The sequence below is a fragment of the Mus pahari genome, chromosome 1 (genome assembly GCF_900095145.1).
Source record: "Mus pahari chromosome 1, PAHARI_EIJ_v1.1, whole genome shotgun sequence".
Lineage (NCBI taxonomy): Eukaryota > Metazoa > Chordata > Mammalia > Rodentia > Muridae > Mus > Mus pahari.
The window spans coordinates 165852151-165879271 of record NC_034590.1 but is presented as its reverse complement, the minus strand read 5'-3'; the positions used below and the strand labels follow the sequence as shown (position 1 = coordinate 165879271).

At 41.1% G+C, this 27121-nt stretch overlaps 1 pseudogene; it reads left to right on the top strand.

Annotated features, from left to right (window-relative positions):
* Window positions 1-18077, top strand: part of LOC110335770 — a 31924-nt pseudogene extending 13847 nt beyond the window's left edge.
* Window positions 18078-27121: the final 9044 nt, after the last annotated feature.

Sequence of the window (27121 nt, the reverse complement as noted above, 5' to 3'; positions counted from 1 at the left end):
ATGATCCCTAGCTGTGCTGTAACTACCCTTTGAGTATTACCCAGACTAACAGATACAGAAGTGGATGGGCCTGGTCAGTGTTATAGCTATCCTAGCAATATTTTAGATAATGCATGTATTTTTAAATGCTGTGATCTAGTATATATTAGACATAAAGATGCTTGCTTTATTGCACAATTCAAACATTTTTCATAGAACCATTTAATTTTATAATTCCAAACTACCTTTGATGTTTACTTTGACAAGATTATTGACTGTAAGAAAGCAGGGTATGTAGAGATGAGAGTGACCACAGGAAAGAAATCCAAACAACTGCTTTGTGATATTTTTTATTGATCACATTCCACGCACTGAGCACTTGTGTTCATTGTTTGTTGTTGGTGGCCAGTGAGGAAGACATCTTCCATTTGATCATGAACTGTCAGCAAAAAAATTCCAGTACTCCTTAATGTGTATGTATACATAGGGGACACACATATGCATACACACAGACACATAACACACAGACTCATAGACACACTCACAGCTGAAGATCAATACAGGTGCATCTGCATCTTCTGGGATGTCTTAGTCTCACTAGATAGAATAATGATGAAATCAGGAAAGCTAATCCTTAGAACGTTTTCATTCCATCCATCACAACCAGAAATAAATGAGTTTCTACTTATTTTTTTATTGTCTAAAATGTTTTTTCTTTCTCAAAGCTCAGCATCAGGAGGGCACAGGATGACAACATCCTCTCTCTCCTCCAGCAGGAGGGTCACAGGGTCACAGGTATGAACCATGGCAGGAAGCCTTTTCTCCCTTCCCTTAAGACCTTGGGGGAGTTTCTATTCTTCACTATTTTGCAAACGGGAGGCTTTAGTGCAGTTTCTCAGGAGGAAGGTCACACTGCAGAGCTGGAGATGCGGAGGGAACTGGAGGCTGCACCAGGACAGAAATTTACCTGCGCTCTGGATGCAAGATGTCGTAGAGCATTTATTTGTCCCTTTATGCGCTATCAATGTCCCCTTTGCAAGGACCCTTCATTCAAGTCATAAAGGAGAGTGGAATAGAATTGTGACTGTCCCACCAGTTCTTTGTACTGTGGTAAGCAAGAGTATGTTGGCTGCCAAGAATAAACATGGGTTGGTCATGGGAAACTGATGTTCCAAGGCTCTGTGAGGAAAGGTGGATCATCAGGAGTGCTCAGAACTTTTTCCAGACAGGATTTAAACCTGTGTGCACTAGCAAGAGTATTTAACATAATTTTTAATTTTCCTTATCAAAAGGGCCATTGACCTACTTGCCTGTTACCCTTACAGATAAATTAATTCATGAAGTCCCTAGAAAGATCACCTTCCCCAGTGCCCGGATCTTTGCATACCTGGCTCCAGGCAATGGCACTGACTCACTGGATGCTCCCCAAGGAATCTGAATTAAGTGTTAGGGACTATATAGTCAGATGGTCACAATGTGTTGGAGCTAAAGCTCATAAGGCTCCTGGCAGATGCGGATGGTGAATGTGGACTCTATTTCTTATTTGCCAGTGTCATCCTTGTCCTTTGTGGGCCTTTCATGGTATCGGTGGGTTTTAGGCTACCCAGGCTCCCAGCAATCCTTTGATTCATCCCTGTCTGGGGTCTGAATGTTGACAACATCAGTTTTGAGCAGTGTTGTCTTCCTGGCTTATAGGCAGCCACGTGTTCACTTTTTACATGGCAGGGGCAGGACGGAAGGAAGCATTCTGATGCCCCATTGCCTTATTGTAAAGGTAATGATTCCATCAAGAAGCCTCGCCCTCAAGGTCCAATCTAATCCTACCCATCACTCAAAGGCCCCATTCCCAGATACTATTACACTGGGGATGGGACTTCGCTAGATGGACCTAGGAAACACCAGTAATCTCTAGCACTGCATTCCTGCCTGTTAGTCCTACAATAAGCTGCTTGCTGAGTTAATGTGAGTAGATTTCTGTGCTGTGATTGACAGGCCACCATCTCAGGCCTCCCTTGGGCCTTAGAGTATGTAAAGTACTATAGTTAGCACTCATATTGCTTCTCGCAGTAAGTTTATGAGATAGAAGCATACTTGTTACTATTAATGTTATTTTTATTAGAATATCTAACATGAGATCTACCCTCCAATATTGGTAACTGATGGTATGGTGTTGTAGTCAGGTTTCCAGAATGCATCCATGGGATTGTGAAACTTACACCTGTTGAACAGGGGTGTGGAGAAAATAATTTTGAAGGAAGAGAAGTAAATTGTCATAGTTCAATTGTCACACAAGAAGTCAGTGGTGGGTTAGGATCTTAACTTAGGATTTATGAGAGAACATTGTCATATCTATAGCTGACATTTTTCCCCTCCCCCCATATTTGGTCACATAGGTTTAGCTAATGCCTAAGAAGGGTGAAAGACATTGGCTTAGATAGCATGCCTTGGATACCCAGTTTCTGACAAGACACCTCACTGCTAGCTATTAGTATCTCTGGCTTTTGTTCTGCTATCCCAAAGGGTTTTTGCTCTCATGTCATGGTTCAAGATGCTCAATTTCTGTACCATATTCTAAGAAAAAAAGGAGAAAAGGGGAGGTAGGAAAGGGGCAAACCTACCTTTAAGGATGTATGCTTCAAGTCACACAAGTAAGTTCCTAATGTAATACATCTACCCCAATGCATTTACCTGTACTTCAGTTCCCATCACCAATGAAGGATGAGCTCAGATTCTCCATGGATCTTTTAATGAATTGATGCCATTGGCTGTGGCCAGCTGTGCAAGGCCAACAGTAAATTTCCTCTATTGTGAATTATTAGCTTTGTCCTCACGTGTTAAGCATCTGCTTATATCGATTTATTGTTTTCAGGATGTAACAGATTTGAGTTCACAGTTAGACAACTTGGCCTATGCACATCAAAATCTTTGGCCGCTGTCATTTTGAAAATGTGCATTGGTATACTAATCATCTCAGCTAAATCAGGCTCTACTTCACTAGCAGGAATAAGATTGCCAGTCTCTCTGATGATTCTCCAGGCCGAGTTTCTATAATACCAGGCTTTCCCATTGCTTGGCTTTCCTCCCTCATGAGTGAAACCTAAAACCTCTGAATTTCTTGGGTATTTTTGGAAGATGTGCTGGAACTGTAGGTTTCTATCTTAAAGTCGAGGATGTTGAAAAAAGTTCTGTCTCTGATGTCACTTTCTTTTAGACAAGTTTAACATCATGTGCTCTAAATGTTCCACTAAGAGTCTCATTCTGGAGTGGAAGACACTGGATGCCGTCACTCATCATCTAAGAGATGGCAAAGTCTAAGAAATGACCTAGGTGAGGCCATCAGGAAGACCAAGTAATAGAGCCGTGGAAGGGGACTTCGTATCACTCTGCGAGAGCTGAGGTGGAAGGGGACTTCGCAGTTCACTCTGCGAGAGCTGAGACTATAATTCAGGACTCATAGGTTGATACGCTTTGCCACCCGGCTTCTGCCCTTCCGGTAACCTCGTAGGAAACACTCTCTGGGCTGACAAGGTGGCTCAGTAGTTAAAGCCCTTGTTGCTCTTATAGAGGACCTAGGTTGGATTCCCAGAATCTACATGATGGCTTACAACCACCCTAACTCCAGTTCCAGAAGGTCCATTTCACTTCTCTGACTTCCACAGGCTCTCAGCATACATGGTGAAAATACATACATGTAGACAAAACATTCTTCATACACACAAAGGTAAGTAAGTGAATTAAATATTAATTAAATGAAAGAAATAGAGCTGACCTTAGAAGAACCAGTGGGCATCTAAGCATCCCAGGACCCTCAGGCGAAACTCAGCATACTGTGACCTGGTGCCCTAGCCCTAGTTCATGTCTGTGGAGGACCAGGGATGTATGTGCCTCTTGTGCTATCAACTTTGGCCCAGAAGATTTCATTCTCCTTGCTGGAGGCAGTAGTAAAAAGATGTGACATGTGGTTGGGCTGGGCTGGAACTCTATCTCATCCCTTCCCCCTAAGGCCATCACAAAGTTATCAGTCTGCTTTCTTATTGCTGTCTGAGCCAACAAAGCTCCACTATATCAGAAGCCCAGGGGTGGATTTGGAATAACTTATCATCTTGGGGAAGCCCCTTTATTGATTTTTACAACCTTCAGAAATAAATAGGTTTAAGAATTCTGTGTGATTGATGTGAATGTAAATGCCAAGGAAAGCCATAAAGGTTTGACACTTATTAAAAAGTGTTGCCAGAAAGTGTGAGTGATTATTTTAATATTGGCTCTGCATGGCACATATCTGCCCACTTCTCCCTAATTTCCCCACAGATGGGCCACTGTGCATGCTATGCCCTTGTGTGGCAAATGAGAAACAATGTTTGGAATTAAGCTTTAAAGAAAGAATTGCGATTGTTTTCATTATAAGTCATCCAGTATGGTTCTCAAGTTAGAGAGCCTTGTGGGCACTGTAGAATTAGGGTGACAATTGGCATGGAACTGAGAGCCAAAGCAGGGAATGTGGACATTTGTGCCAATGCTCAGTTTCTAGGGGAAATGTATTTTGCTATTAATTATTTTTAAATGCTAAGTATCTTCAAGACTTTTAGCTACATACAACTTGAGAAATATAATGGGACTCCTCTAATCAAAGCTCCAACCTTTAACTCCAGAAGATGCTGTTAGTGTCCATGTGGAAGGAGACCCTGAAGTCTGTTGGGTAAATAATCTACATGTGAAACCCTGTTTAGTTATGATTAGACTACCAACAGACTTCTCTAACATATGTGCCAAATCCACTAGACACTGGGATTCTGCAATAACTGCTGATGGAGACTGGGCTGTTCAGCATGGCTTTGGTGATCTCTGGCTGTTGGTGATCTCACTAGAAACAGATCCCATCTTCTTTTACTGGCTCACACACCTGCTTCCACGGACAGTGCTACAGAAGTGACCTCTGTCCTGTCTTCTAGACAGACCTGCAGAGATTAGAAGGCATTTTTAGAAACTAAAGGATAAAGCAAACGGGGATTCATTTTTCTAGATTCACCAAACGAGCAATTGGCCTCTCAATAAAATTTAATATTGAAATGGACCACAAAATGTTTCCTGATATAAGTATCAATATGCTGCATGAAGTACTTAGAATGTGTTGTTTAGAATTTAGAATTGTGTTTTTTATTGGGAGTTCAATTCAAGTGTGCCCTATATTTTCCTGGTAAACATGGAGGCGTTTTATTAATTCCTGACTGGGCTGCCCCCTTACTGTAGCTTGGCTAATTACACTTGCTTGGTGAAAAATCTGTTAAGATTCCCTTCCATGGCCTCAGTATCCACCTGGCTCTAGAAAGTCTACTTGGTCCCCTTCAAGGACCTAGCTTGTCCCAGTCCCAGAATCTCATCTTTTGCTCCAGTCTTCCCAAGCCTAAGCTCGGAACACTGTTTTCATAACATTTAATTCCATAGACTCCTTTGGCTGTCTGTTTCCTGATACAGGGACCACACAGCTGGATACAGGGACCACAGCTAGATAGTCCCTCAACAGGTGTCTTAGGGCCAAGCAGCCCAACTTGCACCTCATTTTTCTCACTCTCTGTGGCAACTCCTCCACTCAAGGGTGGGTCCAATGGCTAGCCTTGCAGATATTAATATGTGTTACAGGAGGTGAAATGGAGTATTACAGAGGAAAATGGCCATCCAAGGAGGTGATTTAGACTGAATCGCAAAATGACTTCTAGAAACTTAAGACATGTTAGTGTTTGTGTATATATGAATACATATACATGTATACATACAAATGCATGCATACATGTATATATTTTATATCATATATATGTATATGTACATCTTCATGCGTACATTTACATATGTACATATCACATGTATTCTAATTTCATTCTGAACATTCATTTTTTATAAATACATAAAGTAAATTTTCAGAACAAGATTATTTTTTTTTTAGCAGCACAAACCTTATCTTCTTGTCATACTGCTGTGAGGGTGTAACCCCTGTGAAAGGAGAGGACATATGTATGTTACATGGTTATAGTGATCCTGGGCCAATTTCCAGGTCCTCTGCAGTGTCGTGGACATCTATTCAGTGACAGTGCTGGTCATCAATCCATGATACATGAAAGCAGCATGTTTATGTCTATAGTTAAGTATCTGTATGCACTTTATGCCTTCATAAATTACTTTATGACTTTTATATATTTAAATATGCATAGATATAACTCATGATTTATAATTTTATCCTGTATATGTGAGTTGCTGATCTCTGCATTTTTAATAAGTTAAAAAGCAGTTGATTTCTCTAATTTGTCTTTTTTTTGTTTACTCATAAGTTTTCACATGAATCAAAGATCATTTCCATAACTACTTGCAGCAATTCATTTGCAAAATCTTTCTCTTTGAAGCTTGCTTTAATCTAGGCATGCATTATCTCTCATGAGGCCTATTGATACTCTAGTAGTAATGCATTATTATATAAAACACATCCTTGGCCCAGCTTATAGAGGAAATAATGGTTACTAACTCTAACTCCAAGGTCACTTTTGAGGCATAGACCTGGTCCAAGGTGCTTACCCACATTCCAGACCTCTGTACTCCTCTCTCCAAGACTGGCAAGAATGCTTCATGGAATGGGGGAATGGGAACTCCTTTTCTGACATCCTTGGTGGCACACCCCTACTGCTCAGGAGTCTTGACACCTGATTCAGTTTTTCCTATGTGTTGACTTCAGGCAAATTTAGCCGTGCTAATCAGTTCTCCTGAGGGAAATAAACAGTGCCACCCAAATACCTCATGCAACAGAAATCTTGAAGGTTCTTAGAAATGTCAATGTCAATGACAACTGTTCAATTATAGGAACTGGTGGCTTTGACAAAATAGAATAGAAAATGCAAATAAACTTTCCTGTTTGTTCTTCTTCTAGGAATCAGGTTATGAGTTGATCTTTTCACCATTTTAGCCTGAAAGGGAGCTCAATTTCCTTTTATTTTAGTAAGTGTGAATTATGGACTTGCCATGTGCCAGGCACCGAGAAAGGAGGGATGGGAGAGAGGTTAGAACATGAGGAGCAACAGGAGTTTACAGCCTACCTTGGATATAGTATGGGAAGAGCAATTGATTTGTCTGCAAGATGTGCTGGTAGCTTGTGTATGAGGTTGATGAGTTCATTCTGCCCTCGAACCATAACATTTTCCATCATTTATTCATTCAACAAATCTTTCTTGAGCTTTGGTTAAGTTTCAAGCATTCTGTTTAGTGCTGGGGATAAAACAATGAACAAGTCAGACGGTTTCTGTTTTCAGAGCTTAGGGTTAGTGAGACAGACACATTGCAGCTACACATTTAAATCATCAAAAGCTACAAGACATCCAGGGCACTTTAGCAATCACTGGGGAATTCAAAAGAACTGATCTGAAATGGTATCTCAGAGAAAGGTCTTCCAAGGAAATTACACATTGGTTGAAGTTTAAGGTACATGGGGATGAGGCAGTTGGAGAACAGAGGAAATATGAGCACACACGTGAGATGATATGACATGGGGATGTACTCTGACACAGGCTAGAAGTAGAGTTCTTCTGTGTTCTAAGTGTTCATCTTATTTTCTGCTCCTTCCCCAGCCTCTCTTCTTGAGTTGCCAGTTGTCACCAGTATCGAGACATCTGCATCCTTTCAGCTTTGCCTCTATTTATCAGGTGAATACTGGGTTCTTTCCCAGAAAAGAATAAATGGATAGGTAGCTTGAGAAGAATAGAATCTACCTCTCCCAGGAGCAGAATTTCAAGAATCTCTCCTGAGAGACTATCATGAATGACACTCAATATCAAGACTGCTGTGATTCTGCTTTATAATCTGAAAATAAAAAGTTGACTTCAGAGAGGTCTGCCCTGGCTCTGTCACCCATGTCAAGAGGCATGCATTAGAAGAGGGACCTATGACCAGGAATTTCTGAGTGCTTTGGAACTGTATTTTGCCCATTCCTTGGAACATTTCAGAGTTGGTGTGATTATTATATACCCCATTTTATACAGGGGGCCTAAGACATAGCAAGTAGGCAACTTGCTAAGATCAGAGCTGTTAAAAGAGAGGTTGGCTTTAAATTCTCAAAATCTGATTAGAATAACTAGACCTTTAAACACTAAATTCCCTGAGGATCCCCCAATAGTTACGATCATAACTTTCTAAAATGTTGAACCAATTTTCAGAAAAGAAGATGTTCTCAGAGCCAGACAGTAACATCCCACAACCAACCCTGCTATCTGACTTATTACAATACTATGAATCCAAGTTTGGGTTTAGATCTTTTGTTTTCTGGGCCTAGTGATGCATTCCTGTGATCTCAGCTGAACTAAAGGTAGAGGCAAAAGAATTGTAATTTCTGATAGTCTGATTGAGCTATAGGTCTGGTTCAAGACAGCCACATCACAAGACCTTGATTCAAAATAAATGAAAGACAGCTGAAGGAATGAATCACAAACTCAAGATTAGAGAAAATGAAGCTGCAGTACTGCTCTGCACAAGAATGGGCCCTTCGACAATCTGGCATGCATGGAGGATGGACTCAGGGAGCCCCAACCCTTACTGATGAACTATTTGGCATAGTGAGCTTCTAGAATTTTGGTTTCTTAAAAAAAACCACAAAAATATTATAATAATATGTTTCATTTTAATCCCAAATGTAGGGATGTGTGGCTGCTTCAGATTGTCCATAGCATGTGACTATGTTTTGCCTCATGCTCTAGCAGAGGCATGCTTTTGCCAGCTACAGAGAGTTTCTGCAATAGTTCAACATTTGGAATTACAGAGCTTCTCAGGGGGTATATAAGTGCTAGGATACCAAGAGTTGGGGTGGGTGGTTGTTGGTCATTCAGGAAGGTTGGTTTGGTTTGGTAGTGGTCATGTTCAAGATCTCTCTTGATCCCTCTCTCAATCTCCCCCCTCCCATATATTCTTTTTTCTCTCCTATGTAGTGGTAGGGGATAAAGGGTGGGAAAAGAAGAACTCACCAAGTAGCAAAAACTAGCTATAAGCAAAGAAAACACAAGAAGAAAGAAGTTGGATTCAAGGATCTCTCTCTCTCTCTCTCTCTCTCTCTCTCTCTCTCTCTCTCTCTCTCTCTCTCCCCTCTATTCTTATTTTTCTCCTATCTAGTGATAGAGGTGACACTTGGAGATAAAGGTTGAGAAAGAGAGGAATCCACAAAGTTGCAAAGACCAGATACAAGAAAAATAATTTGCTATCAACTGACTTACTAAGAGAAAGAGTCATTGCCTTCAGTAATGAACCCGTTGTTGATGCAACAGGTTTCCAAGGGTAGTTCGAATCTATTGTTCACACAACTAGGTCTGGCTTGCAAAATGGATCATGAAACAAAACCCAAAGCTGTGAATCTGGCTAAAAGATTGTTAGGAAGGGAAGGTATTGATAGGGATGTGAAAGAGATGCAAGGGGCTAGGAGCAGGGAGAAATCAGAATGCATCTTAGACGTGTATGAAATTGTCCAATAATAAACTTAATAGAAATAAATGTTAAAATTATAAATATATATATATATATATATATATATATATATATATATATATATATATATATATATTGAAGGATATAGCAGCTCAGGGGTAGAATGCTCACTGAACACAAACAAGGATTTGGGTCCTAGCTCCAGTACTACAAGCAATAAAACAAATACTCTCCTTCCCTCTTACTCAGGCCTTTGTTGGTTTGATTGCCTAATATAAAGTTTATAACTGCAGCTCACTGAGTTGTGTTCTCCTAAACACAGATGCAGAAGCATGGCACTTTTACTCCCCCCAAGTGATTTAGGCCATTCTCATTGATAGATTTATAAAGTGTAAGTGTGAGAGGGCTTGAGTTTCCGTTGCTCCTCATTTCAGTTCCACAATGCCCCCTAGAATTTTGTGTTTATCACATGCTGCTGCAGAATGCAGTCGCTCATTTACAATTTCTCCTCCCATCTTTCTGCCAAGAACTTTTATCACTGTGTTTCACCATGGTGCAGAGGATTTATCACCTCATCAGTTAGGAGGACTTGAGCAGTCCTTCAGGAATAGCATCATTTCTAATTAGTTTCTTGTCAGGGAATGACAAGGAAGCAAGCACACTGACTGCAAGAAGAGAAGCTTCCAGGAGTTGGATGGAGCCTCCCGAGTCACTAGAGTGATTTTTCTCTTACATGGGGAGAGGTGTTGACAAATGGATCCTACTTCCTGTCTCAGAAAGGAAACAATTACAATGAACCAGCTATTACTTTTCCCTTAAGGACTCTCTCTCCAGGAGACTTTTGGGCATAGTGTAGTAAGAATTGGACAGTGGCCTCAGAAATTGAGCTGGTCCAACTGACCTACTTTTTCCAGCATCTAGCAAGTAGAGATGACCTTGGGTTAGAGCTGAAAGCAATGGCCTTCACATGGAAGCAGTTCACTGCCATAAAATCACCCAGAAGTGATTGAAACAAATTTATGGGGCCAGGATTTCACATGACTTTGAATAGGAGGAAGCCACAAAGACATACTGCTTCATTTTATGGGCTACAGAAGTAGCCTATAAAGAGAAGAAATTTTTAGATGAACATCAGACTAGAAATGCTTGCCAATGCAATAAGTAAAGAAGAAAAGTGATTGGATAGGAAGGAATAAAACTTCCACAAATCAGCCATACTATGTGTATCTACATGGAAGATGTATAAACAAACAAGAACAATTTTAGAATTGGTACTCTTTTGGAAGAATTAGGGGAAGGATTGAAGGAACTGAAGGGGATAGCAACCCCATAGGAAGACCAACAGTGTCAACTCACCTGGGCCCTGGGAACTCCCAGAGACTGAGCTACCAATCAAAGATCATACAAGCACTACCCCAAGGCCCCTGGAACATATGTAGTAGAGGACTGCCCTGTCTGTCCTCACTGGGAGGGAATGGGCCTAATCCTATAGAGACTTGATGCCCCAGGGTAGGGGGATACTCACAGGCACCCTCTTAGAGGTGAAGAAGAGTGGATATGGGGGATACTCAGAGGCACCCTCTTAGAGGTAAAGAAGAGTGGATATGNACCCTCTTAGAGGTAAAGAAGAGTGGATATGGGGGATACTCAGGGGTACCCTCTTAGAGGTGAAGAAGAGTGGATTTGGGGGATACTCAGGGGCACCCTCTTAGAGGTGAAGAAGAGTGGATAGGGGGAAAGAACTCTTCAAGGGCCAACTGGGAGGGGGCAACATTTGGGATATAAATAAACCAAATAATTAATTAATTAAAAAAGAAAAACACAATGTATACTGATAATGAACCACTTGGAAATATTTTTTTTTTAACCAAGTGTTTTCATTTGACTTGTGAGAAAATGCAGATAAAGAAGACCAAAATCCAAATGTGGGGAGAGACAAAACTTAACATCACAAAATGTTAATATGGTTCTGCATAGAATGTACAGCAGCTTTTAAAATTCAGACTTAAAGATAAGAGAAAATTACATTGAAAAGAAAGAATAAAGTTAGGAAAAATCTCATTAATGTTTTTGGAAAGACTTGCTATAAAGCTATAGTAACCAAATGTAGGGATAAAGGCTCAATTAGTAAAATAGGATAATTTTACTAGTTTTAAAGCTAAAACTATAAAATATAATCAATTTGCTGTTTTATTTTATTTTTTATTGACAAATAGAAATTGTACATGACAAAATTTGGCATTTTAATACACATATACATGGGAAATGGATTCTTGCCAAAGTTGAAAGTTAACTTACTAGAGAACGTAGTCTTTCCAGCTGTTGCCATCTGTGCTAACTAAAGAAATTTCTTCTTAGACTGCACCTCTTTCACAAAACTTACTTCAAAATGCATCATAGTTATGACTGTAAGCACGACACACAGAAAGGTAAGATTTTACAAGAAGAGGGTAGGCAGACACATGCTACCAAGTATAAGATAAATAAATGGAAAATCCAAGTTGGACTTCATTAGACATTGAAAGCTGGTCTTTGTAATAAAGGACAGCACTACAGACTGGGAGATCACAGTTGTAAGTTGCTTATTTGTACATAACTTATACTAAGAACATTTTTAAAAACACAAGTTTACGGTTAAAAGAGGAAAATTAGAACAACACATTACCAAAGACAATGTACAGAAAACAATTAAATACATGAGAAGATACTTAACAGTATGTGTTACGTGTTAGGAAAATGAAGATTTAAAACCATGACCTCAATGAGTGCCTATGAGAAGAGGTGAAGTAGAAGTGCTTATACTACCATGCCAAGACTTTAGCGAACATGATGCGTTATAGCTTGTGATGAACAGCTACTCCAGAAAAACTTATAGCATTAAACATACAAGCAGAAGAGGAAATAGTTCACTGGGTATGAACACCTACCAGGCAAGCAAGAGGGCCCAATGTGAGTTTGAAGTTGAATCCCCAGGACTCACATAAAGCTAGGCATGGCCATGCATTGGGCATAGGTGCAGCAGATCCTGGGCTTGCTAGCTACATGGTCTAGATAATCCTGTTCCCTAGCAATATGCTTTATGAAGTCACTCTATCTGAGCTGGGTCTAGGGCTGGGAGTATAGCTCAGTGAAAGTTTGTCTAGCATATCTAAGGCTTTTGTACCTCCCCAACAGCCACTCCATGGGTCACCAGGTCATAACCTCTATTTGCTGTTGACAGACTCGCTGGTTTCCTGAGAAATCCGAGTCCTCTAGTAGAGGTGACTCCTCAGTGCTTGTTATACAGTTGGAGTCATGCATACATGCTTTCAATAACTTTTTACAGAAACAGGAACCTTCCTAATTTCAGTCTGAACTCAGACCTACAAGGGGAGTAAAGTCATCAAATTTCAATGGCACTCTAGTGCACCAATATTAAATATACCTTCCTCGATGCACAGCTTCTATATATCAGTTCTGATCCCCATTTTTATGTCCAGTACCCTTAAGGCTATAAATAACTTACTCTTGTTTTGAGCAAAGAGTTCAAAGGACTTAAGTTTGTTCTCTGCTGCCCTCAGTCTAGGCTTCTAGCATCTTCCTGAATAGATAGAGATGCTTGACATAGCTAGAAGCAAGCCTCCAGTACCTGAATTCCACCCTAGGCTACCTATTTAATTTCAGATGTCCCTTTTTGATGAATTTCTACAGTGCTACAATTTCACGGGCTTGCCTAATCCTTCCAAGAGGAAAGGGGATCTTAAAAGATAGAGGAGCTGCAGCAAGCCTCCAGTGAGCCTTTTCTTCCTAGCTCCTCCCCGCTTCCTGCACCCCTCCCCTTACTCTGTTCCATTATGTCATTTGATAAATGCAGAGATGAGTATTGTTGTGCTGGAGAGCAGTTTCTGAAAAGTAATTGTTAAGATTTTTAAGCATCTGGTCCAGTCTCACATCTGGTCCTGTCTCAAGGTTCTGCTTCTTCTCTCTGGGAAGGAGATGCAGTCACAGCTAACGTTGGGGTAGCCCTTGCACTTTGGTGCCTCGGAGGAACATTAGAGGACACAAGTGGTGGGAAGCTCTGCCATTCTAAAGGCTGGTAAAATTTTCCACAGCAAATTTTATCTAGGACATCTTTATTCCAAATTAAGGATTAACACCAGTTTGTAAGATGCCAAAGATGAAGGGTAACTTGGGCTTTCAAACGCCCAGGTGGCTGGGCAGAACAGCTCCGTGTTCATGATTTTGGAAGGACAGAATGTCTGCTTACTCACTTAATAGCCGTGGCTGTGTTCTGGACATGAGTTGTGTTCCATTCCCAGAGAAGGATTTGGCAGCAATGCCCTGCAATAAGGGGAAGTATGTTTCCTCTGATGGACAACCTTCTTGGCTTCTAACCATAATAATGAGACACACTCTTTCCTTTATCTGATGCTTCGAGGCTCAGTTGGGAACAAAACCACTGTGTGAAATTTTGGGTTTTTAATCTACTGTTAAGCTATTTCATAACCAGAAAGGAAACAGCACAGAGCCAAACTGAACACGGAAATATTTTCAAGTGTACTCCTCCACATTCTTACCATTGAACAGATATTTCTTACAAATATTATCATCATTATGCTCTGTGAAATACATACTGCCTTTGCTTTCTCATTCAAAATGAAAGCCCAGTCTAACTGTAAAAATGTTCATCGTCGTTGTAAAAGTGTATCTAACACAAAATAGCTGAAGATAAAGTTAAAAATCACATGGCTTTCAAGAAATAATTTTCAGTGGAGTGCATTGCATTTACAAAGCTATCAGCTGTGGTTGGGAAAGGATGTGTGGTGGGGCAAGAACACTAGCGAGCTATTCTTCCTCAGAAGGAGCATATGAGCATGTTTAGGGAGGAATGGAAGGAAACAGATTTTGCTGGAATGGAGGTTCGAAGATTGGAGGCTATGTAAGAGGGTACTAGGAGCAGATCAGACACATAAATCTGGTCGCAAACTTGATTGCTGCACAAGTAACAGCACTCATGACAAAAGACTTTCCTTTTTGAGAAAGCTTCTTAGAGCTGATACTATACTGTCTGTGATGTCTCCTCTGTGCTTTGTACAACGTTTTGAACACTTCCCTTCCGAGCTTCCCGATTTTCTTTTCAAGTATATTTATTGAAGCCACTAGATAAATCCAATGAAATATTTCCAACTGTGCTTGTCCATATTTGTGCATGTGCACATGTGTTGTGGCTGAATCAAGCACCAGACACAGAAGTTTCGCTTTGATCTTCAGTAGGAAAATGCTAAGTGTTTACAGATTTTTCCAGGCTCCTCAGCCATAAGACTTGTCACTGGGTTAAAAAGCTTGTCTGCATTCACAAAAGAGAATAGAACACATACAAAATGAAATTGGGATTTGTTTTATGTGTTTGTTTGTTTTGGCCCAAACTAGGTAGAGAAATTCTCCACCTGTCTTGCTTTTCTCTCACAACAATGTTACAACTTAGAGAAAGAATGATACAAAAGCCACAAAATATGTACGTGTTGACTTGAGGTGGCAGGGCAGGGAGGGGGAGGCAGGGACACATGGCCATTGAAGCTAGAATGGAAGTCTTTCTCTTAGTCACACTGATCAAGGCCCCTTTTACAAGTAGGATGACTCACCACCTAGAATGACATTCCTGTAGGAAGCTAGAGTTATAAAAGACAATGTTTGAAAATGGATTCTAACTCGTCGGGCCCCTCTGAAATAGAACCCAGAGACCCTTTGCTCCTAGTCAAGCCTCAAGAATATTTATTTGTGGTTATTCCTAAGTCCAGAGGAAACTACAACATTCTAGGCTGCTCCTCTGAAGGGGAAATTGTTGATCCATGATAGTTTATTGTAATCCATGGAAGACAGAAGCAGAAATGAGCAGTTACTTAGAATATTAAAGAAGTGTTTGTTTTTGTTGGTCAGCTTTCTTCTTTCATTCCCTTAAGGAGACTGGTTGCTACCTCACAAAGAGTCTAATAAACACATCCATGATATAGACTGAATCAATTTCAGAGTCTTTTGTTCTGTTTGCTGACGGGTTTGATTGCATTGAATTTCCTTCCCAGGCTGGGAGGGGGAACAGTGGCTCATTGCCCAGAATGGATCCTCACTCCTTGCATGAATGTTGACTGCTTTGTTTATGACAAATCTAGTAAAGATCAGCTTTGTAACTCTCTTGAAAGGCTTTTAGCCTGCTACTTGCCCCTAAGATAATAGTGTTTATCACACCAAATCGCCATAATAAGGAACACTGCCAATGCTCCCTCTCCCCCCCCCCCCTTGCCCCGGAGTGAATGTCGGCTTTGGGATAAAGCTTGCCTTTCTAGGGTAAATGGCTAAAGTCTTCTTTGTCTCGTGTTATTAATAAGTTACCGTGTGAGTACTTATGATAGAGGTGGTTTTCATTTTGACCTTCCATTTCATGCATTTTGCTATCGACACTTGCCAAATAAAACAACAGATTTGCTTGTCCAGCAAGCTGGGTCTGTTTATTCGGAACCCCTTACAACTCAGTGTTCTCTCTTGATTACCCTGGCATCAGAGCTTTTACACTCAGGAGCAAGCATACCTCACTGAGTTGTCCTAAGCCTATAGAGGACTGATTCATAGAGCCCAATGGCCAGCTGATTGTGTGCCACCCATGCAATGTCTCCTCTACAGAAACAACTAAGTTAGGAAAGAATAAAAATCACAGAACACCAGCAGAGAGGAGGCTCCTGAACAGGTCTCCTGAAAAGAGACTTATTTTCTCAAGGTGCACCAAGAATCAGGTCAACCATAGGGACACACAATCATTCTAAAAGAAAACAACACCAAGGTTTATACACCACACTGTTTAGGACCCTGATATCTGCTGTTCTGTCCTTTATACTCCTGAGTGGAGGTAATTATCTCCCGGAATGACTGGTTAAAAGTAAGGGATTCTAGAGAGAAAGAAAACTTGGATACCTTGTCCTTCTACCTTAGAAATTAATAAAGAATTCTTCTACCTGGGAAATTAATTACCCATGAGAGCTCAGCCAGACCCACAGTCTGGCACATCTCTAACTTCTGTTGAAAATGGATATATTCCAGAACTCCAAGGTCTATGCCGAGAGACTGAACTCAACCCAGGAAGCTGTGTACCCAAGCCTGTCTTTTCTTCTGCTGGAGCTGGGACTCTTCCCTGACTCAGCCCTGTTAGAGTTGAGTATGGATTTTGGTTGTGTTTGTTCGTAGTACTGACCTAAGCTAACTGATGTCCTTTCTCTGGCTCTGCATTCTTTCATATGTAGCTTCCTACAGTGGTATTAAGTTGTTCTTGCCGAGGAACATTTAGAAGAAACCTAGAGGGTCAGCACCTGTACAGCCTGACCAGCTTTGGGCCCGATTTAAGGATTTTCACAAGACTAAGTCCCAAACCAGTAGATGAAGAACATGGCTCTGGCTGTGTCTACTTTTCTAAAGGTAAAATACTGACTTGGGAGTTTACCTCTCTCGGGATTTCCTTCTGCAGAGGATTCTGAGTCTCAGAATGGATGGGCATATTCCCTTGGCTCTATCTGCCCACAGCTTGAAAGACATCAGGCTGAGGTGAACGCAGAAGACAGGCAGCCAAGCAGACAGGAAGCGTCATGCTGGGGTAAAGATGGAGATTTTAAGACCAGATGCTCTTGGCTGTTCAGATCCAAGAAACACAGAACTTACGCAGTAAACAGCATAGGCAAAATACATCTTTGAAATATCCCCTGATAAAAATGAATCCAGAGGTAACCATTAACCAGAGAGCTCTGGGGGCCATCTAACTATCCTTCTCCCCTGAGAAACCATTGGTTTCCCATCTAGGAAGTGTTTATCAGAAACACCCCAAGCATGGCAGACTGCTACAGTTCCCAACAGTGATCAGACAATATACATGCTCTTGCTGCACCTGGATACAGCAGGTTGGTGGATCTGGAATGCTCAGACTGGTGCACCATGAACTCAACTTCAAACACCTTCTTCTAGGAGGCAGGGTAGATTAGTGCCAGAAGGTGTTTCCATGGAGCTAGGTTAGCTAGCACATTGACTCATGTTCAAGCCCATGGGCACCTGAAGGAGCAAATACCTTGGACTCTGCTGAATAATATCTTACTAACATCCCAGAATCTTCCATCAAGTTGCCCAACTCAGTGATGAAGCTAGTACAAACATCAGAAGTGGTTGGGTCCCCCAGACAGGAAAGCAGTCAGGGTAGACTGGAGCTGCAACTTCCTGAACTAGTGCCCCTCTCAACTCTGTATAGTGGACCCTGGCAAAATGAGACAAAGGCTCAAATTGTCAGTATGTCAGCTGGATGTGAGCCAGACATTGCCAGTTTCCCAAGAGCTACCTGGAAATGCTGACGTTTCATCCCTGACCAGCTCCTTCAACTTCACCTTTGCCCCACTTCTTCAGCCATAGTCAATGAGAAAATCTGGTCTGGCTCATAGTCAACCCATAGGCTGATCTGTGGATGTACTTGCTCTTTTGTAGGATCTGAAAGATAATTCCTTGACCTCAGTTCTTCCAGTGACAACCATAGAATCCCTGCTGCTACTCTTCCAACAGATGTAGTGTTAGAAGATGCCCAGCCTTTCTCACTGAATTTGGTTGGCTGCTTCCTTAGTGCATACCACTCTCTTCCCAACCAACCCCTGTAACACTGGGGATGAAGGTGCTGAAAGAGTTGTGGACCATAGGACACAATGCACCAGGACAAGGATGCAAAACAGTAGGAGCAGAATTTGCTTCAAGATGTTACCATTCTTGAAGCTACAGCCTCAGCCTCTGGAACTAAGAGAAGCAGTGGAATCCCAGGAGGATGTGGAAGGTAAGAAGAAAGAATGATCTTCAGGGGAGGAGGAGACTTCTGGCAGACCAACAAATCCAAAATTTGCCTTCTACACCCATAACTTACTCCAGATCTAGCAGCTACATTAGTTACTTGAGCTGTCTTCATCGTCTAGATTTGAAGTCTCATCTTCAGAGCCTATTCCATCCAAGCCCCAATCCTAGGCACCACCTGGACCTCTACAAGGTTGGGCTGAGTCACTTTACAAAGCTCTTTAACTTCTATACTAAGATGCCTGTAGAGAAGAAGGCTCTCGAGATGGAGAAATGGTTGAGTCTAGTTTGTGAGTGGGTAAAGGTTCCATTCCAGGAACCTACTCTATCTGTTGATTGAAACCTGTTTAATTTGCTCTATCCCAGCCATCTTGGTAGCCTAGACAAGGATTTTCTGTACCTTTGCAATGACCTGGAGGTATTTTCTGCTCATACTGACCCTAAGACTGTGAACCAAGAGGTCTTGAAGCTGCTTATGTGAGAGCAGGGACTAGTCAGTGATCAAGGTTCGCTGCATGTGTTTGTGGAGCAGTACCTGCCCTTGGAGTTCCAGCATCTACTCATCCTGTGTATTTAGTGTAATTCTGTCTTCCCTGCCACGTAGTGGCTGGACCTTAACTTGCCTTCTCTCTATCTTAGACAGCTTGGATCCAAGAACAATCATCAAGATCCCCTTCTCATATCCTAGCACCAATAAAGTCACACAAAGGGGGAAGAGGGAAGGAAAAAAAAACAAACAAGAAAATGATGTATGAAAACAGTACCAACCAGTTTGTTACAGTTTCGCCATTCCTAAGAAATGTATTATTATTCTTGTTGCTTATAGATGATCGTGTGTCTGAATGCCAGAAGTCAACATCAACTGTTGACCAAAAATCATCTGTATCACCCTCCCTCCTACTTTGAGACAGGCTCTCACCAAATTTTACAGTTGCCTGATTCAGCAAGGCTAGACAGCTTGCTCCAGGGATCCTCCAGTGTCTGTCTCCTTAGTCTGTCTCCTTAATATAGGTGCGTATGACTACACCAGGACTTTTTACATGGGTACTGGGGATCCAAACTCAGGCCCTCACATTTGAGCAGTGAGCACTTTACTCACTAGGGCATTTTCTCTGGCATTTTCTCTAATACTTATCATTTCTGTCTTGATGTTTCTATATTAGGCTGATGGAGCCATGCTGGTAGGAAGTGCCATCTGTTTGGGAGAGTTATTGTTATTATTGTTTGCCTAATGCTAAGAACCACAGTTCTCACTCTTGCAGACTCTTAAAGTTTATATGCTTTAGCCATCCATCTCAGCTTGGAAGGGGCTACAGGATAACCTGAATGAAAACAATGACCAAGCAAGGATCAGTTACTTCCCAGTGGCTGCATATCAGAGTGGCTTTCTGTCCTTGGGAAAAAGACAGAACAAATTCAAAAGGAGCTCAGAATTTGCCTCTGAGTAGCACCTCACAAACGGTGTCTGGTGATTTGTCCTAGAACATCTTCTATCAGGTGTGGACTAATTAAAGTATCAGTCTTATTTCTCCTCAGATAAAAGAAAACACTTCCATAGTCATGATTTGCCACAACAAGGCTACACAGTAAACCATTTTAAGATTTAGGACTCTAAACCCACAATGCAGCAATTTGGCCTGTGTGCAAATGGGAATTTCTTTAGAGTCCAATCAGCCTTCATCTATGATTGGGTATAAAGATGACAGCCTTAGCAGGGTGGCTGTGCTGATCCACTCCCTATGTGACTCTCATCTGCCTCCAGGAACCTGGCTCAGGTTGGCTCTCATGGAACATGTAGAGAAGCAAGGGAGTAAAATCAAACAAACAATCAAATAACAAGCACAATTCAGAAAATATTTCACAAGCTTCAACTTGCATTAACTTTGTTATTTTTTTTTAATAGTCAAAACAAGTGATGTGGCCAAAGTAAGAGTCAGTGTGCAAAAGCAAAGCCAGGATACAGGGTTGATCGCCAATGTAGCCACTCTAAGTCATCTTAAATGATTTTAGTTGACCCATGCTCCTTGCCAGTCTCAAGATATTGATGACACTCAGCTATACCTGTGAATGATCATGTGTCCTCTGTGTTGAACATGGAGAAGCTGGCTCCCTGAAAGAGGCCCAAGTTCTTGCCCCCTGTTCCTATTCTGAAACACTGATCTGATTCTAACTGCTGCTGAGTCCTAAAGTTGCCAGTGACGAGTGGGACAGAAACACTGTGTGGTCAAATTCAAACCCAGAGTCTGCTCTTTCCTAGTGCAGTCTCAGCTCCCTTCTACAATTGTGTTCACCCGAGAAGATGAACGTTTGCAGAGGCCCGGAGACCAAGGAGAAAGATTTAGCGTGTCTTTTAAGTCCTGGAGACTTCTGCCCTTCAACTTCCAGTTTCCAGAGAGGGAGCTGCAAGCTTTGCCACTCATTAGCAATGCTCTTCATGTTAGCATGCTACAACACTTCAGATGGTGAATTCATGCTTCTTTGAGTGGGATGCATTTATTTTAATCCAAATAAATATAAAAAACAATGGTGAACTAAAGCATCCAGGTCCACAAGATTAACGTATGAAGTTGGTGATATAATCTGGAGCCCAAGATCAAGTCTTCTGAGTCCCACTTCTGACAGGAAGAACATGGGGTCACTTACGGCAATGTTAGACAATGTCATTTTTCATCCAATAATGATACAAGGAGATAGTAAAGCCTTCTGAATTCTGGAAAGTTTAAACAAAAGACAAGCTATTGTCTCAGGGAAGGACTGAAGCAAATTGCATTAGGTCCCTTCTGATTCTGAGATTCAGAAATTCTGAATCCAGTCCTTCAGTTTAAAGATACAGTGACCCGGAGACATTAAATAAATTGCCCATGCCATATTGATCTCAGGGTTTAGGCACAGAATTGGGTCTCCCATCCCCTGTGGCCTTCCTTTGTATATGTTGTCATAGGAGTTTCTCACTCAGTGGATAACATTCTGTCTTGAGTGCTTTGTAAGTAGACTGATCACAGGACTCGAATCTGAGTGCTCCCAGGCAGGAGACATGTTCTCTGGCTTCTTCTCCTGCTGCTCTCATTTCATTCATGCATAGGGATCAGGAAGCCATGTTTTAACATTTACTATGAAGTTGTCCAGAATCATTCAACCTTGGTTTTTGGACTTCTTCAAGCAATTGATTGTTTTCATTTAGTATTTTCTCTATTCATTTGGAAGAGACACCAAGAGAAGAGTGATTTAGACTGGATAAAACATGCCTCATTCCTTCCTCAGATGATGGGGTTCCCCTTTCCAGTGATCCCCTTAAGATTCTTGAGATCACTACGACTAAGTGATTTCACCAAACAACAATAGGGAAAGAGAATAAATTTATACATGTGGAAGGTTGGAATACCACCCAGCAGTTCTCCAATTCTCTCCAACTTTTTAATTCTTTGTTCTAAGAAGAAATGGAGATTTCACAACCTATGTGTGTTAATTGTTGTTTAAGAAATCATACTTCAAACTATAATACATTAGCTATAATTGATGCTACAGGAAGTCCTGCAGTGCCTATCCCATGGGAGCTTCTGCCTTAGCAATTCTGCCATCCATCCGCTTAGCATTCACATACATATTCATGACTAAAGAAGCATAATGCAGAATATCAAAAAGGGCCAGTGCTGATTTTTCAAGTCTATTCCTGGAAACCATGAAAACACTATAGGATGTATCCAATATCTCCTGACGTTTAATATCCTCAAAGATACTGAAATTGCATTCTGTGCCATTATGGAATAATATGTTCCTCAATATGCACATTCTATATAATATCTTTAGGCTATTAAGAGCTCACATTTATTGTGTTTCGTGCACAATCTCAGTTCATCCTTACAATGTTATAAAAGTTGTCATCAACTTCATTTTTTAAAGGACAGCATGGAACTACAGAAAAGATAAGTCAACTGCAAATATGGGGTGGTGTGGGGGATGGGGCAGGAGCTGCCCAAGGTCATATGATAAATACAGGGTGGTTCTTGGACTGGGATAGGACCTTGTAGCAGAACATGAGTTCTGGTTCCTCTCTGTGAGTTCCTTCCTATTCTGAGCAAGTATTTGCTGTTTGCTTTACTATGCTGTCCTCCCCAGGAGCTACTGTGCTGGGAGCAAAAGCTGTGACCTGTGCATCACAAGGCAGTGTGCTGCTGCTGCTTTGCTTCTCAGGCAGGGAAAGGACACAAAGGTACTCAGGCTATTATCAGTGATCTGCTTTTTCAAAGAGCAAGGCTCCATCTGCATTAAAACAATAGCAGTGACAACTACAACAACAAAACAAAGTAAGACAACCCTGGGACAGAGAGATGCTGCAGGGAGCTAACTCTTAGTATTCTGGCATGAGCACAGAGAAGCTCAGAGAGAAGAGTAGAAGGTCACATGCATCCGTCATCTACAGGGAAAGAACATCCCAGTGGGAAAGCCTTCTGCAGAGAGATTCCCCAGATGCCGTGCCTACTGCTTCTTGCTTTAGCCCCATGCTTCTTCCATCTGTCTACATTTCTGCCTGCATTCCCTTACATTCACTCTTTCTAATTCACTATCAGATGCTCAGCCATCTCTCCTGGATAGGTCAGCAAGGATAGTCTGCTCCCTGGGAACAAGGGCAGAGCTTATTTTTGTTTTCTTTGTTCTCTTTTCTTGGATATTTTCTTTATTTACATTCCAAATGTTTTTCCCTTTCCAGGTCTTCCCTTTGGAAAACTGCTATCCCATCCCTGCTCCCCCTGCCTCTATAAGAGTGCTCCCCCACCACGCCACCCACTCCCGTCTTCCTGCTCTGGCATTCCCCTACACTGGGGAATCAAGCACCATCAGGCCCAAGGGCCTTTCCTCACACTGATGTCCAACAAGGCCATCCTCTGCCACATATGCAGCCAGAGCCATGGGTTCCTTCATGTGTACTCTTTGGTTGGTGGTCCAGTCCCTGGGAGTTCTGGGGGATCTGGCCGGTTGACACTGTTGCCTCCTCCATGAGGATGCAGACACCCTCAGCTCTTTTACCAGCTCTTCCATTGGGGACCCTGTGCTTAGTCCAGTGGTTGGCTGAGAGCATCTGAAGGGCAGAACTATTGCTTTGATACCTCTCAGAGAAGATGACAGTCTTGTCTGACTCTGTCCAGTTAAAGCCAGGGATGTCTGGGCCTCTCCCACCAGCACACCAGGCTGCTCATTCAGCTCTTCTTGAAGGGCTTCCTGTCCTGCTCTCTTGATTACTTTCAGCTCACAGTATCAATTTAATCTCTGTCATGTGCTGATTCCTAGGCCATGGACTGGGAATAACAGAGCAGTTAGAATAAATGTCCTATCAGCTCCATGGGGGAGGGAGTTAGAATTAATAACTAACAAGAACATATGTCACTAAAATATGTGTGTGTTCTGAACACAATGTGTGTGTTCAGGCTGTAAAGGCACTTTGCACCTTATTTGGTAAAAGTGTAAAGAACTGGATTGAAGTTTGGGCGAGAATGGGTGACAATTTTCACACAAAGGGAGGAGCATGGGATGGGATGAGTAACAAGATACAGAGATCGCAAATACGTAAAATATGAAACTACACACTGGCACACAATTATGGAGAATCTTTTGGAGGATCCATATGATTTTGCCCTATGAGCATGGATGGTAGTTAAGTAGAGGGAGAAAGGCTGAAGATCTCATGTCATCAGATTATAATCTAAAACATAATATTCTATCCCAGAGTGTGAAGAGCAGGTTAAGACAAAGAACAAGAGAAATCATTAAAAAAAAAAAAAAAACCTGCAGCAGCTGTTAGACTTGTTAAGGCAAAAAGGCTAGCACTAGATTATTGCTAGTAGTGATAGAGACAAAGAAATTAATTAGGCAGATATTAGGGGGAAAGTTCAGTGGTGATTGATATCAGAGTGGTGAGAGAGAGATAAGGACCAGTTTCTATTTCTATTTGCATAGCTGGCTCAATTCTACACCATCTGATGGCACAAGGATTAGCAGGTTTGGTCATGAAAGTCATTTCAAACCTTAAACACTTTTGAGTTCGAAATGAGGTGTCTCATATGTATTTATGCATGTATGTATGTATGTATGTATGTATTATGTTTATATGAGAAGGCTGGATTGGAAACTTATCTTGAGAGTCTTTGGACATACATGATAATTAAGACCGCAAACAAGATTATCAGGGAGAGAATGGCAAGTGAGGGACGAGAGTCCAGGATTGACTCTAGGCTAATATCCACTTATCAGTGAGTGCATATCAAGTGAGTTCTTTTGTGAATGGGTTACCTCACTCAGGCTATATCCTCCAGATATAGCCATTTGCCTAAGAATTTCATAAATTCATTGTTTTCAGTGTAAATGTACCACATTTTCTGTATCCATTCCTCTGTTGAGGGACATCTGGGTTCTTTCCAGCTTCTGGCTACTATAAATCAGGCTGCTATGAACATAGTGGAGCATATGTCCTTATTACCAGTTGGAACATCTTCTGGGTATATGCCTAGGAGAGATATTGCTGGATCTTCCAGTGGTACTATGTCCAATTTTCTGAGGAACCACCAGACTGATTTCCAGAGTGGTTGTACAAGCTTACAATCCCACCAACAATGGAGGAGTAGCCCAGAAACTTAGAATATCCATGATAAAATTTGCAAAACACAAGAAAATCAAGAAGAAGGAAGACCAACATGTGGATACTTTATTCCTCCTTAGAATAGCGAAGAAAATACCCGTGGACAGAGACAAAGTCTGGAGCTGAGATGAAAGGGTGGACCATCCAGAGACTGCCCCACCCGAGGATCCATCCAATAATCAGCCACCAAATGCAGACACTATAGCATATGCCAGCAAGATTTTGCTGACAGAACACTGATATAGCTGTCTCTTGTGAGGCTATGCAGTGCCTGGCAAATATAAGTGGATGCTCACAGTCACCTATTGGATGGAACACAGGGCCCCCAATGGAGGAGCTAGAGAAAGAATCCAAGGAGCTAAAGGGGGCTGCAACCCTATAGGTGAAACAACAATATGAACTAACCAGTACTCCCAGAGCTCGTGTCTCTAGCTGCATATGTAGCAGAAGATGGTCTAGTTGGCCATCATTGGGAAGAGAGGCCCCTTGGTATTGCAAACTTTATATGCCCCAGTACAGGGGAACGCCAGGGCTAAGAAGTGGGAGTGAGTGGGTAAAGGAACAGGGAGCGGGGAGGGTATAGGGGACTTTCGGGATAGCATTTGAAATGTAAATGAAGAAAATATCTAATAAAAAAATGGAAAAAAAGGGATTTAGGACAGAGTTTAATTATGTAACAATCCCAAAGATGGGGACATTTGCAAAGGAGACAATAAGAAAGTAAGAAAATCTTAGGTAACTCAGGAGATGACGATGCTACAGAAAACAAGAAAAGCTGATGAGAAGAAAGAAGCTAACTATGAAGGATTCTGTTAAATGATCAAATAAAATAGGTACTAAAGAAGTAGAGATATGTGCCAGGCCAGAGTTCAATAGATGTCTGGAAGAGCACAGAATAAATTTATCAGGTATAATACATATTTCTGAGAACTTTGCTACAAGAAGCAGTTGGTGGGAACTAGAGGACACACAGAGCATGCTCTACACTTGGTTTTGTGTCACATTCTGACACTCAGCTGGCGTTCCACAATTCTCAGTCTATGCTCTTCTCAGGCATGTGTATATGCGTGTATGCATGCTTGTAAGCATGTGAATGCATTAAAATCAGTGTATTTGTACATGCATGTATAAGGAGGCATGAGTATGCACATGTACATGTATGCATTATGTATGTTTACACAGAATCATGTGGATATATGTGTGAGTCTATGTGCATGTGTGTAACTGTGGGTGTCTGCATGTAGAGCTGTGTCCGTATGAATGTTTGTGTACATCCACATGAATACAAGTATAGTGTGTAGGTGTACAAATGTGTGTGTAAATTTGTTCATGTGGAGATGTTCATATGTGTTTGTATGAGTGTGATTTCATGAATTGTATGCTAGTATGTCTGTATGTTTGTATAAGAGTGTGTATGTGTATATGCCACTGAGTTACAACATGTGTCTGTACAAATATTTAATGTGTACAAATGTGTGTGTGAGTGTTCATGTGCATATGTAGACTAATAAAAGAATGTGCATATGTGTATAGTTGTGTGTGAGAATAGATATTTATATATATATACATACATGAATGTGTGTGAATTCGTGTATATGTGGAACTATGTCATTGTATGTATGTGTATATGTTGCATGTGACTGTTTTTTTGTAAGTTCAAGTGTATTCACATATGTTTATTTGTATTTGTGTGACTGTGTACATGATTTTCTGTATGTGTACGTGTGTGTGAGTGTGTTTGCACATTCTGTGTAGTTGTGTGTGAAATTGTACATTTGTGTTTGTAAATTCTCTTGAGTATGTAAATGTATATGTGTGAATGTGTATTTTTAAGCATAATTGAGTATGTGTGATGTATGTTTTTGTGTGCAAATGTGTATATATTTGTATGAGTGTTTAAACATTTCTGTGTGTTGGGATTCTCATTTCTATGTAGTGTATACATATTTATGTATATGCATGTTTCTGGGTATTTATATGTTGTAATATGTAAATATACTTGTATATGTATATGTTTGTATAGTCATATGTATGTATTTCTGAATATGTGTGTATATATGTGCAAATATATAGGAGTGTGTGTTACTACTTTGTATGTGTCTATATGTTTGTGAATGTGCTTGTATGATTGTGTAAACACATGCAAGTATGTGAATGTGTATGCAAGTGAAAGTGTTTGTGTATGTGCATGTATATGAATATCTGTATGAGAGTGAGTATATATATAAG